The sequence below is a fragment of the Oncorhynchus masou genome, chromosome 32 (genome assembly GCF_036934945.1).
Source record: "Oncorhynchus masou masou isolate Uvic2021 chromosome 32, UVic_Omas_1.1, whole genome shotgun sequence".
NCBI lineage: Eukaryota > Metazoa > Chordata > Actinopteri > Salmoniformes > Salmonidae > Oncorhynchus > Oncorhynchus masou.
This window is the reverse complement of record NC_088243.1, coordinates 49171126-49186541: the sequence shown is the minus strand read 5'-3', so window position 1 is coordinate 49186541 and position 15416 is coordinate 49171126. Positions and strand designations below refer to the sequence as shown.

Sequence of the window (15416 nt, the reverse complement as noted above, 5' to 3'; positions counted from 1 at the left end):
AGAGCAAAGTCTGTATGATGTCAAATAGGGTCGTTTAATTTCATTGGCTCAGCTAATTTGTACATGTTTGCAATTTCCCTAAATAAGGCTTTGGTCTTGTTGCTTTGAAAAGCTTGGACATTGTTGTTCAACTTTAATCATCTAAGACTGCAAGGAAGGCCTGAGAATTATTGTGTCTGAATCTGCATCGCAAGATTGAAGGAAAGAGTATCTTTGTACTTGTTAAAAATCCCTTTGATGTCTGTTGTTCATAGCAAAGGTATAATGTCAGGTTCATACAGCAAAGTCTGTAATGATGTCTGACTTCGGATCAAATAGGGTCGTTTAATTTCATTAGCTCATCTAATTCGTACATGTTGGCAATTTCCCGAAATAAGGCATTGGTCTTATTGCTTTGAATAGCTTGGACATTGTTTTTCAACTTTAATAATCTAAGACTGCAAGGCCTGAGAATTATTGTGTCTGAATCTGCATCGCAAGATTGAAGGAAAGAGTACCTTTGTACTTGTTAAAAATCACTAGCTTTCCTCATTCGGACAGGTTCACAACTTTGATGTCTGTTGTTGCTAAGCAAAGTCTGTATGATGTCAAATAGTGTCGTTTAATTTCATTGGCTCAGCTAATTTAAACATGTTTGCAATTTCCCTAAATAAGGCATTGGTCTGGTTGCTTTGAAAAGCGTGGACATTGTTGTTCAACTTGAATCATCTAAGACTGCAAGGCCTGAGAATTATTGTGACTGAATCTGCATCACAAGATTGAAGGAAAGAGTGTCTTTGTACTTGAAAAATCACTAGCTTTCCTCATTCGGGCAGGTTCATAGAGCAAAGTCTGTATGATGTCAAATAGGGTCGTTTAATTTCATTGGCTCAGCTAATTGGTACATGTTTGCAATTTCCCTAAATAAGGCATTGGTCTGGTTGCTTTGAAAAGCGTGGACATTGTTGTTCAACTTGAATCATCTAAGACTGCAAGGCCTGAGAATTATTGTGTCTGAATCTGCATCACAAGATTGAAGGAAAGAGTGTCTTTGTACTTGAAAAATCACTAGCTTTCCTCATTCGGGCAGGTTCATAGAGCAAAGTCTGTATGATGTCAAATAGGGTCGTTTAATTTCATTGGCTCATCTAATTGGTACATGTTTGCAATTTCCCGAAATAAGGCATTGGTGTTGTTGCTTTGAAAAGCGGGGACATTGTTGTTCAACTTTAATCATCTAAGACTGCAAGGAAGGCCTGAGAATTATTGTGTCTGAATCTGTATTGCAAGATTGAAGGAAAGAGTATCTTTGTACTTGTTAAAAATCACTAGCTTGCCTCATTCGGACAGGTTCACAACTTTGATGTCTGTTGTTGCATAGCAAAGTCTGTATAATGTCAATTAGGGATGTATAATATAGACTGCGTTGCCTATTGGATAAGGCGTCTGACTTCGAATCAGAAGATTGAGGGTTTGAGTCCCTTCGTGGTTGTTTAATTTCATTAGCTCAGCTGATTTAAACATCTTTGCAATTTCCCGAAATAAGGCATTGGTCTTGTTGCTTGGACATTGTTATTCAACTTTTATTATCGAAGACTGCAAGGCCTGAGAATTATTGTGTCTGAATCTGAATCTCAATATTGAAGGAAAGAGTATCTTTGTACTTGTTAAAATCACTAGCTTTCCTCATTCGGACAGGTTCATACAGCAAAGTCTGTATGATGTCAAAAAGGGTCGTTTAATTTCATTGGCTCAGCTAATTAGTACATGTTTGCAATTCCCCTAAATAAGGCGTTGGTCTTGTTGCTTTGAAAAGCTTGGACATTGTTGTTCAACTTTAATAATCTAAGACTGCAAGGCCTGAGAATTATTGTGTCTGAATCTGCATCGCAAGATTGAAGGAAAGAGTATCTTTGTACTTGTGAAAAATCACTAGCTTGCCTCATTCTGACAGGTTCACAACTTTGATGTCTGTTGTTGCTAAGCAAAGTCTGTATGATGTCAAATAGGGTCGTTTAATTTCATTAGCTCATCTAATTCGTACATGTTGGCAATTTCCCGAAATAAGGCATTGGTGTTGTTGCTTTGAAAAGCTTGGGCATGGTTGTTCAACTTTAATAATCTAAGACTGCAAGGCCTGAGAATTATTGTGTCTGAATCTGCATCGCAAGATTGAAGGAAAGAGTACCTTTGTACTTGTTAAAAATCACGAGCTTTCCTCATTCGGACAGGTTCACAACTTTGATGTCTGTTGTTGCTAAGCAAAGTCTGTATGATGTCAAATAGGGTCGTTTAATTTCATGAGCTCAGCTAATTCGTACATGTTGGCAATTTCCCTAAATAAGGCATTGGTCTGGTTGCTTTGAATAGCTTGGTCATTGTTTTTCAACTTTAATAATCTAAGACTGCAAGGCCTGAGAATTATTGTGTCTGAATCTGCATCGCAAGATTGAAGGAAAGAGTATCTTTGTACTTGTTAAAAATCACTAGCTTTCATCATTCGGACAGGTTCACAACTTTGATGTCTGTTGTTGCATAGGAAAGTCTGTATAATGTCAATTAGGGATGTATAATATAGAATGCGTGGCCTAATGGATAAGGCGTCTGACTTTGAATCAGAAGATTGAGGGTTCGAGTCCCTTCGTGGTTGTTTAATTTCATTAGCTCAGCTGATTTAAACATCTTTGCAATTTCCCGAAATAAGGCATTGGTCTTGTTGCTTGGACATTGTTATTCAACTTTTATTATCTAAGACTGCAAGGCCTGAGAATTATTGTGTCTGAATCTGAATCTCAATATTGAAGGAAAGAGTATCTTTGTACTTGTTAAAATCACTAGCTTTCCTCATTCGACAGGTTCATACAGCAAAGTCTGTATGATGTCAAATAGGGTCGTTTAATTTCATTGGCTCAGCTAATTAGTACATGTTTGCAATTTCCCTAAATAAGGCATTGGTCTTGTTGCTTTGAAAAGCTTGGACATTGTTGTTCAACTTTAATAATCTAAGACTGCAAGGCCTGAGAATTATTGTGTAAATGTAATTATTGTGTCTGAATCTGCATCGCAAGATTGAAGGAAAGAGTATCTTTGTACTTGTGAAAAATCACTAGCTTGCCTCATTCTGACAGGTTCACAACTTTGATGTCTGTTGTTGCTAAGCAAAGTCTGTATGATGTCAAAAAGGGTCGTTTAATTTCATTGGCTCAGCTAATTAGTACATGTTTGCAATTCCTCTAAATAAGGCATTGGTCTTGTTGCTTTGAAAAGCTTGGACATTGTTGTTCAACTTTAATAATCTAAGACTGCAAGGCCTGAGAATTATTGTGTCTGAATCTGCATCGCAAGATTGAAGGAAAGAGTATCTTTGTACTTGTTAAAAATCACTAGCTTTCCTCATTCTGACAGGTTCACAACTTTGATGTCTGTTGTTGCTAGCAAAGTCTGTATGATGTCAAATAGGGTCGTTTAATTTCATTAGCTCAGCTAATTCGTACATGTTGGCAATTTCCCTAAATAAGGCATTGGTCTTGTTGCTTTGAAAAGTGTGGACATTGTTGTTCAACTTGAATCATCTAAGACTGCAAGGCCTGAGAATTATTGTGTCTGAATCTGCATTGCAAGATTGAAGGAAAGAGTATCTTTGTACTTGTTAAAAATCACTGAGCTTTCCTCATTCGGGCAGGTTCATACAGCAAAGTCTGTATGATGTCAAATAGGGTCGTTTAATTTCATTGGCTCAGCTAATTTGTACACGTTCGCAATTTCCCAAAATAAGGCATTGGTATTATTGCTTTGAATAGCTTGGACATTGTTGTTCAACTTTAATAATCTAAGACTGCAAGGCCTGAGAATTATTGTGTCTGAATCTGCTTCGCAAGATTGAAGGAAAGAGTATCTTTGTACTTGTGAAAAATCACTAGCTTGCCTCATTCTGACAGGTTCACAACTTTGATGTCTGTTGTTGCTAAGCAAAGTCTGTATGATGTCAAATAGGGTCGTTTAATTTCATTAGCTCATCTAATTCGTACATGTTGGAAATTTCCCTAAATAAGGCATTGGTCTTGTTGCTTTGAAAAGCTTGGATGGTTGTTCAACTTTAATAATCTAAGACTGCAAGGCCTGAGAATTATTGTGTCTGAATATGTATTGCAAGATTGAAGGAAAGAGTATCTTTGTACTTGTTAAAAATCACTAGCTTTCCTCATTCGGACAGGTTCACAACTTTGATGTCTGTTGTTGCATAGCAAAGTCTGTATAATGTCAATTAGGGATGTATAATATAGACTGCGTGGCCTAATGGATAAGGCGTCTGACTTCGAATCAGAAGATTGAGGGTTTGAGTCCTTCGTGGTTGTTTAATTTCATTAGCTCAGCTGATTTAAACATCTATGCAATTTTCTAAAATAAGGCATTGGACATTGTTATTCTACTTTTATTATCGAAGACTGCAAGGCCTGAGAATTATTGTGTCTGAATATGTATTGCAAGATTGAAGGAAAGAGTATCTTTGTACTTGTTAAAAATCACTAGCTTTCCTCATTCGGACAGGTTCACAACTTTGATGTCTGTTGTTGCTAAGCAAAGTCTGTATGATGTCAAATAGGGTCGTTTAATTTCATTAGCTCATCTAATTTCGTACATGTTGGCAATTTCCCAAATAAGGCATTGGTGTTGTTGCTTTGAAAAGCTTGGGCATGGTTGTTCAACTTTAATAATCTAAGACTGCAAGGCCTGAGAATTATTGTGTCTGAATCTGTATTGCAAGATTGAAGGAAAGAGTATCTTTGTACTTGTTAAAAATCACTACCTTTGCCTCATTCGGACAGGTTCACAACTTTGATGTCTGTTGTTGCATAGCAAAGTCTGTATAATGTCAATTAGGGATGTATAATATACACTGCTGGCCTAATGGATAAGGCGTCTGACTTCCCTAATCAGAAGATTGAGGGTTCGAGTCCCTTCGTGGTTGTTTAATTTCATTAGCTCAGCTGATTTAAACATCTATGCAATTTTCTAAAATAAGGCATTGGACATTGTTATTCAACTTTTATTATCGAAGACTGCAAGGCCTGAGAATTATTGTGTCTGAATCTGCTTCGCAAGATTGAAGGAAAGAGTATCTTTGTACTTGTTAAAAACCACTAGCTTTCATCATTCGGACAGGTTCACAACTTTGATGTCTGTTGTTGCATAGCAAAGTCTGTATAATGTCAATTAGGGATGTATAATATAGACTGCGTGGCCTAATGGATAAGGCGTCTGACTTCGAATCAGAAGATTGAGGGTTCGAGTCTCTTCGTGGTTGTTTAATTTCATTAGCTCAGCTGATTTAAACATCTATGCAATTTTCTAAAATAAGGCATTGGACATTGTTATTCAACTTTTATTATCGAAGACTGCAAGGCCTGAGAATTATTGTGTCTGAATATGTATTGCAAGATTGAAGGAAAGAGTATCTTTGTACTTGTTAAAAATCACTAGCTTGCCTCATTCGGACAGGTTCACAACTTTGTCTGTTGTTGCATAGCAAAGTCTGTATAATGTCAATTAGGGATGTATAATATAGACTGCGTGGCCTAATGGATAAGGCGTCTGACTTCAAATCAGAAGATTGAGGGTTCGAGTCCTTCGTGGTTGTTTAATTTCATTAGCTCAGCTGATTTAAACATCTATGCAATTTCCTAAAATAAGGCATTGGACATTGTTATTCAAATTTTATTATCGAAGACTGCAAGGCCTGAGAATTATTGTGTCTGAATCTGCATCGCAAGATTGAAGGAAAGAGTATCTTTGTACTTGTTAAAAATCACTAGCTTTCATCATTCGGACAGGTTCACAACTTTGATGTCTGTTGTTGCATAGCAAAGTCTGTATAATGTCAATTAGGGATGTATAATATAGACTGCGTGGCCTAATGGATAAGGCGTCTGACTTCGAATCAGAAGATTGAGGTTTCGAGTCCCTTCGTGGTTGTTTAATTTCATTAGCTCAGCTGATTTAAACATCTTTGCAATTTCCCGAAATAAGGCATTGGTCTTGTTGCTTGGACATTGTTATTCAACTTTTATTATCGAAGACTGCAAGGCCTGAGAATTATTGTGTCTGAATCTGAATCTCAATATTGAAGGAAAGAGTATCTTTGTACTTGTTAAAATCACTAGCTTTCCTCATTCGGACAGGTTCATACAGCAAAGTCTGTATGATGTCAAAAAGGGTCGTTTAATTTCATTGGCTCAGCTAATTAGTACATGTTTGCAATTCCTCTAAATAAGGCATTGGTCTTGTTGCTTTGAAAAGCTTGGACATTGTTGTTCAACTTTAATAATCTAAGACTGCAAGGCCTGAGAATTATTGTGTCTGAATCTGCATCGCAAGATTGAAGGAAAGAGTATCTTTGTACTTGTGAAAAATCACTAGCTTGCCTCATTCTGACAGGTTCACAACTTTGATGTCTGTTGTTGCTAAGCAAAGTCTGTATGATGTCAAATAGGGTCGTTTAATTTCATTAGCTCAGCTAATTCGTACATGTTGGCAATTTCCCTAAATAAGGCATTGGTCTGTTGCTTTGAAAAGCTTGGACATTGTTGTTCAACTTTAATCATCTAAGACTGCAAGGCCTGAGAATTATTGTGTCTGAATCTGCATCGCAAGATTGAAGGAAAGAGTATCTTTGTACTTGTTAAAAATCACTAGCTTTCCTCATTCGGACAGGTTCATACAGCAAAGTCTGTATGATGTCAAATAGGGTCGTTTAATTTCATTGGCTCAGCTAATTTGTACATGTTTGCAATTTCCCAAAATAAGGCATTGGTCTTATTGCTTTGAATAGCTTGGACATTGTTGTTCAACTTTAATAATCTAAGACTGCAAGGCCTGAGAATTATTGTGTCTGAATCTGCATCGCAAGATTGAAGGAAAGAGTATCTTTGTACTTGTGAAAAATCACTAGCTTGCCTCATTCTGACAGGTTCACAACTTTGATGTCTGTTGTTGCTAAGCAAAGTCTGTATGATGTCAAATAGGGTCGTTTAATTTCATTAGCTCATCTAATTCGTACATGTTGGCAATTTCCCGAAATAAGGCATTGGTGTTGTTGCTTTGAAAAGCTTGGGCATGGTTGTTCAACTTTAATAATCTAAGACTGCAAGGCCTGAGAATTATTGTGTCTGAATATGTATTGCAAGATTGAAGGAAAGAGTATCTTTGTACTTGTTAAAAATCACTAGCTTTGCCTCATTCGGACAGGTTCACAACTTTGATGTCTGTTGTTGCATAGCAAAGTCTGTATAATGTCAATTAGGGATGTATAATATAGACTGCGTGGCCTAATGGATAAGGCGTCTGACTTCGAATCAGAAGATTGAGGGTTCGAGTCATTCGTTTGTTTAATTTCATTAGCTCAGCTGATTTAAACATCTATGCAATTTTCTAAAATAAGGCATTGGACATTGTTATTCAACTTTTATTATCGAAGACTGCAAGGCCTGAGAATTATTGTGTCTGAATCTGTATTGCAAGATTGAAGGAAAGAGTATCTTTGTACTTGTTAAAAATCACTAGCTTTCCTCATTCGGACAGGTTCACAACTTTGATGTCTGTTGTTGCATAGCAAAGTCTGTATAATGTCAATTAGGGATGTATAATATAGACTGCGTGGCCTAATGGATAAGGCGTCTGACTTCAAATCAGAATATTGAGGGTTCGAGTCCCTTCGTGGTTGTTTAATTTCATTAGCTCAGCTGATTTAAACATCTTGCAATTTCCTAAAATAAGGCATTGGACATTGTTATTCAAATTTTATTATCGAAGACTGCAAGGCCTGAGAATTATTGTGTCTGAATCTGCATCGCAAGATTGAAGGAAAGAGTATCTTTGTACTTGTTAAAAATCACTAGCTTTCATCATTCGGACAGGTTCACAACTTTGATGTCTGTTGTTGCATAGCAAAGTCTGTATAATGTCAATTAGGGATGTATAATATAGACTGCGTGGCCTAATGGATAAGGCGTCTGACTTCGAATCAGAAGATTGAGGTTTCGAGTCCCTTCGTGGTTGTTTAATTTCATTAGCTCAGCTGATTTAAACATCTTTGCAATTTCCCGAAATAAGGCATTGGTCTTGTTGCTTGGACATTGTTATTCAACTTTATTATCGAAGACTGCAAGGCCTGAGAATTATTGTGTCTGAATCTGAATCTCAATATTGAAGGAAAGAGTATCTTTGTACTTGTTAAAATCACTAGCTTTCCTCATTCGGACAGGTTCATACAGCAAAGTCTGTATGATGTCAAAAAGGGTCGTTTAATTTCATTGGCTCAGCTAATTAGTACATGTTTGCAATTCCTCTAAATAAGGCATTGGTCTTGTTGCTTTGAAAAGCTTGGACATTGTTGTTCAACTTTAATAATCTAAGACTGCAAGGCCTGAGAATTATTGTGTCTGAATCTGCATCGCAAGATTGAAGGAAAGAGTATCTTTGTACTTGTGAAAAATCACTAGCTTGCCTCATTCTGACAGGTTCACAACTTTGATGTCTGTTGTTGCTAAGCAAAGTCTGTATGATGTCAAATAGGGTCGTTTAATTTCATTAGCTCAGCTAATTCGTACATGTTGGCAATTTCCCTAAATAAGGCATTGGTCTGGTTGCTTTGAAAAGCGTGGACATTGTTGTTCAACTTGAATCATCTAAGACTGCAAGGCCTGAGAATTATTGTGTCTGAATCTGCATCGCAAGATTGAAGGAAAGAGTATCTTTGTACTTGTTAAAAATCCCGAGCTTTCCTCATTCGGGCAGGTTCATACAGCAAAGTCTGTATGATGTCAAATAGGGTCTTTTAATTTCATTGGCTCAGCTAATTTGTACACGTTTGCAATTTCCCAAAATAAGGCATTGGTCTTATTGCTTTGAATAGCTTGGACATTGTTGTTCAACTTTAATAATCTAAGACTGCAAGGCCTGAGAATTATTGTGTCTGAATCTGCTTCGCAAGATTGAAGGAAAGAGTATCTTTGTACTTGTGAAAAACCACTAGCTTGCCTCATTCTGACAGGTTCACAACTTTGATGTCTGTTGTTGCTAAGCAAAGTCTGTATGATGTCAAATAGGGTCGTTTAATTTCATTAGCTCATCTAATTCGTACATGTTGGCAATTTCCCGAAATAAGGCATTGGTGTTGTTGCTTTGAAAAGCTTGGGCATGGTTGTTCAACTTTAATAATCTAAGACTGCAAGGCCTGAGAATTATTGTGTCTGAATATGTATTGCAAGATTGAAGGAAAGAGTATCTTTGTACTTGTTAAAAATCACTAGTTTGCCTCATTCGGACAGGTTCACAACTTTGATGTCTGTTGTTGCATAGCAAAGTCTGTATAATGTCAATTAGGGATGTATAATATACACTGTGTGGCCTAATGGATAAGGCGTCTGACTTCGAATCAGAAGATTGAGGGTTCGAGTCCCTTCGTGGTTGTTTAATTTCATTAGCTCAGCTGATTTAAACATCTATGCAATTTCCTAAAATAAGGCGTTGGACATTGTTATTCAACTTTTATTATCGAAGACTGCAAGGCCTGAGAATTATTGTGTCTGAATCTGCTTCGCAAGATTGAAGGAAAGAGTATCTTTGTACTTGTTAAAAACACTAGCTTGCCTCATTCTGACAGGTTCACAACTTTGATGTCTGTTGTTGCATAGCAAAGTCTGTATAATGTCAATTAGGATGTATAATATAGACTGCGTGGCCTAATGGATAAGGCGTCTGACTTCGAATCAGAAGATTGAGGGTTCGAGTCCCTTCGTGGTTGTTTAATTTCATTAGCTCAGCTGATTTAAACATCTATGCAATTTCCTAAAATAAGGCATTGGACATTGTTATTCAACTTTTATTATCGAAGACTGCAAGGCCTGAGAATTATTGTGTCTGAATCTGCTTCGCAAGATTGAAGGAAAGAGTATCTTTGTACTTGTTAAAAACCACTAGCTTTCATCATTCGGACAGGTTCACAACTTTGATGTCTGTTGTTGCATAGCAAAGTCTGTATAATGTCAATTAGTGATGTATAATATAGACTGCGTGGCCTAATGGATAAGGCGTCTGACTTCGAATCAGAAGATTGAGGGTTCGAGTCCCTTCGTGGTTGTTTAATTTCATTAGCTCAGCTGATTTAAACATCTATGCAATTTCCTAAAATAAGGCATTGGACATTGTTATTCAACTTTTATTATCGAAGACTGCAAGGCCTGAGAATTATTGTGTCTGAATCTGCTTCGCAAGATTGAAGGAAAGAGTATCTTTGTACTTGTTAAAAACCACTAGCTTGCCTCATTCTGACAGGTTCACAACTTTGATGTCTGTTGTTGCATAGCAAAGTCTGTATAATGTCAATTAGGGATGTATAATATAGACTGCGTGGCCTAATGGATAAGGCGTCTGACTTCGAATCAGAAGATTGAGGGTTCGAGTCCCTTCGTGGTTGTTTAATTTCATTAGCTCAGCTGATTTAAACATCTATGCAATTTCCTAAAATAAGGCATTGGACATTGTTATTCAACTTTTATTATCGAAGACTGCAAGGCCTGAGAATTATTGTGTCTGAATCTGCTTCGCAAGATTGAAGGAAAGAGTATCTTTGTACTTGTTAAAAACCACTAGCTTTCATCATTCGGACAGGTTCACAACTTTGATGTCTGTTGTTGCATAGCAAAGTCTGTATAATGTCAATTAGGGATGTATAATATAGACTGCGTGGCCTAATGGATAAGGCGTCTGACTTCGAATCAGAAGATTGAGGGTTCGAGTCCCTTCGTGGTTGTTTAATTTCATTAGCTCAGCTGATTTAAACATCTATGCAATTTCCTAAAATAAGGCATTGGACATTGTTATTCAAATTTTATTATCGAAGACTGCAAGGCCTGAGAATTATTGTGTCTGAATCTGCATCGCAAGATTGAAGGAAAGAGTATCTTTGTACTTGTTAAAAAATCACTAGCTTTCATCATTCGAACAGGTTCACAACTTTGATGTCTGTTGTTGCATAGCAAAGTCTGTATAATGTCAATTAGGGATGTATAATATAGACTGCGTGGCCTAATGGATAAGGCGTCTGACTTCGAACCAGAAGATTGAGGTTTCGAGTCCCTTCGTGGTTGTTTAATTTCATTAGCTCAGCTGATTTAAACATCTTTGCAATTTCCCGAAATAAGGCATTGGTCTTGTTGCTTGGACATTGTTATTCAACTTTTATTATCGAAGACTGCAAGGCCTGAGAATTATTGTGTCTGAATCTGAATCTCAATATTGAAGGAAAGAGTATCTTTGTACTTGTTAAAATCACTAGCTTTCCTCATTCGACAGGTTCATACAGCAAAAAGTCTGTATGATGTCAAATAGGGTCGTTTAATTTCATTGGCTCAGCTAATTAGTACATGTTTGCAATTCCTCTAAATAAGGCATTGGTCTTGTTGCTTTGAAAAGCTTGGACATTGTTGTTCAACTTTAATAATCTAAGACTGCAAGGCCTGAGAATTATTGTGTCTGAATCTGCATCGCAAGATTGAAGGAAAGAGTACCTTTGTACTTGTTAAAAATCACTAGCTTTCCTCATTCGGACAGGTTCACAACTTTGATGTCTGTTGTTGCTAAGCAAAGTCTGTATGATGTCAAATAGGGTCGTTTAATTTCATTAGCTCAGCTAATTCGTACATGTTGGCAATTTCCCTAAATAAGGCATTGGTCTTGTTGCTTTGAAAAGCTTGGACATTGTTGTTCAACTTTAATCATCTAAGACTGCAAGGCCTGAGAATTATTGTGACTGAATCTGCATCACAAGATTGAAGGAAAGAGTATCTTTGTACTTGAAAAATCACTAGCTTTCCTCATTCGGACAGGTTCATAACTTTGATGTCTGTTGTTGCTAGCAAAGTCTGTATGATGTCAAATAGGGTCGTTTAATTTCATTAGCTCATCTAATTCGTACATGTTGGCAATTTCCCGAAATAAGGCATTGGTGTTGTTGCTTTGAAAAGCGGGGACATTGTTGTTCAACTTGAATCATCTAAGACTGCAAGGCCTGAGAATTATTGTGTCTGAATCTGCATCACAAGATTGAAGGAAAGAGTGTCTTTGTACTTGAAAAATCACTAGCTTTCCTCATTCGGGCAGGTTCATAGAGCAAAGTCTGTATGATGTCAAATAGGGTCGTTTAATTTCATTGGCTCAGCTAATTGGTACATGTTTGCAATTTCCCTAAATAAGGCTTTGGTCTTGTTGCTTTGAAAAGCTTGGACATTGTTGTTCAACTTTAATCATCTAAGACTGCAAGGAAGGCCTGAGAATTATTGTGTCTGAATCTGTATTGCAAGATTGAAGGAAAGAGTATCTTTGTACTTGTTAAAAATCACTAGCTTGCCTCATTCGGACAGGTTCACAACTTTGATGTCTGTTGTTGCATAGCAAAGTCTGTATAATGTCAATTAGGGATGTATAATATAGACTGCGTTGCCTAAATGGATAAGGCGTCTGACTTTCAGAAGATTGAGGGTTTGAGTCCCTTGGTTGTTTAATTTCATTAGCTCAGCTGATTTAAACATCTTTGCAATTTCCCGAAATAAGGCATTGGTCTTGTTGCTTGGACATTGTTATTCAACTTTTATTATCGAAGACTGCAAGGCCTGAGAATTATTGTGTCTGAATCTGAATCTCAATATTGAAGGAAAGAGTATCTTTGTACTTGTTAAAATCACTAGCTTTCCTCATTCGGACAGGTTCATACAGCAAAGTCTGTATGATGTCAAATAGGGTCGTTTAATTTCATTGGCTCAGCTAATTAGTACATGTTTGCTATTCCCCTAAATAAGGCATTGGTCTTGTTGCTTTGAAAAGCTTGGACATTGTTGTTCAACTTTAATAATCTAAGACTGCAAGGCCTGAGAATTATTGTGTCTGAATCTGCATCGCAAGATTGAAGGAAAGAGTATCTTTGTACTTGTGAAAAATCACTAGCTTGCCTCATTCTGACAGGTTCACAACTTTGATGTCTGTTGTTGCTAAGCAAAGTCTGTATGATGTCAAATAGGGTCGTTTAATTTCATTAGCTCATCTAATTCGTACATGTTGGCAATTTCCCGAATAAGGCATTGGTGTTGTTGCTTTGAAAAGCTTGGGCATGGTTGTTCAACTTTAATAATCTAAGACTGCAAGGCCTGAGAATTATTGTGTCTGAATCTGCATCGCAAGATTGAAGGAAAGAGTACCTTTGTACTTGTTAAAAATCACTAGCTTTCATCATTCGGACAGGTTCACAACTTTGATGTCTGTTGTTGCTAAGCAAAGTCTGTATGATGTCAAATAGGGTCGTTTAATTTCATTGAGCTCAGCTAATTTGTACATGTTTGCAATTTCCCTAAATAAGGCATTGGTCTGGTTGCTTTGAATAGCTTGGACATTGTTTTTCAACTTTAATAATCTAAGACTGCAAGGCCTGAGAATTATTGTGTCTGAATCTGCATCGCAAGATTGAAGGAAAGAGTATCTTTGTACTTGTTAAAAATCACTAGCTTTCATCATTCGGACAGGTTCACAACTTTGATGTCTGTTGTTGCATAGGAAAGTCTGTATAATGTCAATTAGGGATGTATAATATAGAATGCGTGGCCTAATGGATAAGGCGTCTGACTTTGAATCAGAAGATTGAGGGTTCGAGTCCCTTCGTGGTTGTTTAATTTCATTAGCTCAGCTGATTTAAACATCTTTGCAATTTCCCGAAATAAGGCATTGGTCTTGTTGCTTGGACATTATTATTCAACTTTTATTATCGAAGACTGCATGGCCTGAGAATTATTGTGTCTGAATCTGAATCTCAATATTGAAGGAAAGAGTATCTTTGTACTTGTTAAAATCACTAGCTTTCCTCATTCGGACAGGTTCATACAGCAAAGTCTGTATGATGTCAAATAGGGTCGTTTAATTTCATTGGCTCAGCTAATTAGTACATGTTTGCAATTCCCCTAAATAAGGCATTGGTCTTGTTGCTTTGAAAAGCTTGGACATTGTTGTTCAACTTTAATAATCTAAGACTGCAAGGCCTGAGAATTACCTGAATGTAATGTAAATGTAATTATTGTGTCTGAATCTGCATCGCAAGATTGAAGGAAAGAGTATCTTTGTACTTGTGAAAAATCACTAGCTTGCCTCATTCTGACAGGTTCACAACTTTGATGTCTGTTGTTGCTAAGCAAAGTCTGTATGATGTCAAAAAGGGTCGTTTAATTTCATTGGCTCAGCTAATTAGTACATGTTTGCAATTCCTCTAAATAAGGCATTGGTCTTGTTGCTTTGAAAAGCTTGGACATTGTTGTTCAACTTTAATAATCTAAGACTGCAAGGCCTGAGAATTATTGTGTCTGAATCTGCATCGCAAGATTGAAGGAAAGAGTATCTTTGTACTTGTGAAAAATCACTAGCTTGCCTCATTCTGACAGGTTCACAACTTTGATGTCTGTTGTTGCTAAGCAAAGTCTGTATGATGTCAAATAGGGTCGTTTAATTTCATTAGCTCAGCTAAATCGTACATGTTGGCAATTTCCCTAAATAAGGCATTGGTCTGGTTGCTTTGAAAAGTGTGGACATTGTTGTTCAACTTGAATCATCTAAGACTGCAAGGCCTGAGAATTATTGTGTCTGAATCTGCATCGCAAGATTGAAGGAAAGAGTATCTTTGTACTTGTTAAAAATCCTGAGCTTTCCTCATTCGGGCAGGTTCATACAGCAAAGTCTGTATGATGTCAAATAGGGTCGTTTAATTTCATTGGCTCAGCTAATTTGTACACGTTCGCAATTTCCCAAAATAAGGCATTGGTATTATTGCTTTGAATAGCTTGGACATTGTTGTTCAACTTTAATAATCTAAGACTGCAAGGCCTGAGAATTATTGTGTCTGAATCTGCTTCGCAAGATTGAAGGAAAGAGTATCTTTGTACTTGTGAAAAATCACTAGCTTGCCTCATTCTGACAGGTTCACAACTTTGATGTCTGTTGTTGCTAAGCAAAGTCTGTATGATGTCAAATAGGGTCGTTTAATTTCATTAGCTCATCTAATTCGTACATGTTGGAAATTTCCCGAAATAAGGCATTGGTGTTGTTGCTTTGAAAAGCTTGGGCATGGTTGTTCAACTTTAATAATCTAAGACTGCAAGGCCTGAGAATTATTGTGTCTGAATATGTATTGCAAGATTGAAGGAAAGAGTATCTTTGTACTTGTTAAAAATCACTAGCTTGCCTCATTCGGACAGGTTCACAACTTTGATGTCTGTTGTTGCATAGCAAAGTCTGTATAATGTCAATTAGGGATGTATAATATAGACTGCGTGGCCTAATGGATAAGGCGTCTGACTTCGAATCAGAAGATTGAGGGTTTGAGTCCCTTCGTGGTTGTTTAATTT

General features: G+C 37.0%; 6 non-coding genes across 6 annotated transcripts; all 6 read left to right on the top strand.

The window, feature by feature from the left end:
* Positions 1 to 2556: 2556 nt before the first annotated feature.
* Positions 2557 to 2629, top strand: trnaq-uug (transfer RNA glutamine (anticodon UUG)). The gene has a single exon. It is a non-coding gene; the product is annotated as a tRNA-Gln (tRNA).
* Positions 2630 to 9708: 7079 nt separating this feature from the next.
* On the top strand, positions 9709 to 9781 carry trnar-ucg (transfer RNA arginine (anticodon UCG)). Its single transcript has one exon. It is a non-coding gene; the product is annotated as a tRNA-Arg (tRNA).
* A 263-nt stretch (positions 9782 to 10044) lies between these two features.
* trnar-ucg (transfer RNA arginine (anticodon UCG)) lies at positions 10045 to 10117 on the top strand. Its single transcript has one exon. It is a non-coding gene; the product is annotated as a tRNA-Arg (tRNA).
* Positions 10118 to 10380: 263 nt separating this feature from the next.
* Positions 10381 to 10453, top strand: trnar-ucg (transfer RNA arginine (anticodon UCG)). The gene has a single exon. It is a non-coding gene; the product is annotated as a tRNA-Arg (tRNA).
* A 263-nt stretch (positions 10454 to 10716) lies between these two features.
* Positions 10717 to 10789, top strand: trnar-ucg (transfer RNA arginine (anticodon UCG)). The gene has a single exon. It is a non-coding gene; the product is annotated as a tRNA-Arg (tRNA).
* Positions 10790 to 13619: 2830 nt separating this feature from the next.
* On the top strand, positions 13620 to 13692 carry trnaq-uug (transfer RNA glutamine (anticodon UUG)). The gene has a single exon. It is a non-coding gene; the product is annotated as a tRNA-Gln (tRNA).
* The last annotated feature ends 1724 nt before the right edge of the window (positions 13693 to 15416 follow it).